Source organism: Orycteropus afer, unplaced genomic scaffold (assembly GCF_000298275.1).
Source record: "Orycteropus afer afer isolate SDZICR_OR568_19922 unplaced genomic scaffold, OryAfe1.0 scaffold00012, whole genome shotgun sequence".
NCBI lineage: Eukaryota > Metazoa > Chordata > Mammalia > Tubulidentata > Orycteropodidae > Orycteropus > Orycteropus afer.
This window is the reverse complement of record NW_006921599.1, coordinates 4,151,135-4,151,785: the sequence shown is the minus strand read 5'-3', so window position 1 is coordinate 4,151,785 and position 651 is coordinate 4,151,135.

Below are 651 nucleotides of genomic sequence, written 5' to 3'. Positions count from 1 at the left end.
TTGTGCCTGTTGTTGTTGTTGTTTGCCGTCGAGTCGCCCCTGACTCATAGCAACCCCTCCTTGGGTTTCCGAGGCAGTATCACTACGGAAGTAGGTTGCCCAACCTGCCTTCCAAGGAGTGGCTGGTGGGTTTGAACCGCCAGCCTTCTGGTTAGCAGTCAAGTGCCTTAGGCACTATGCTACCAGAGCTGCTCTGCTGTGCCTAGTACACTGTAAATGCTACTGCAAAGGCAAGGTAATTGATTTCAGAATGGAATTTGGTCTTGGCCTATATGAATTAGGAAGAGAATAAGCTGCATAGAATAGGGGAAAAAAAAGACAATGATTTAAATCGGAGGTTTATTTCTTTCTCATATAAAATGTGGGAAGTAGCAGGTTCAGGACTAAAATGTAGTAGTTCCATAAAGTTGCCAGGGATCCAGCCACCTTCCTGCTCACCACTCTGCCATCCCTAGAATGTGGTTCACGTCTTCATGGTTCAGTATGGCTGCTAGAGCTCTAGCCATCACATCTGTTCCAGGCAGTAGAATCGAGGAATGGAGAAAAAGGCCTGCCCTGCTTTTTTTTTTTAAATGCATTTTATTGAAATATAATTTATGTACAGTGAAATACACAAAACTAAAGTGACATGGGTTAATGCTTTTTTTTTTT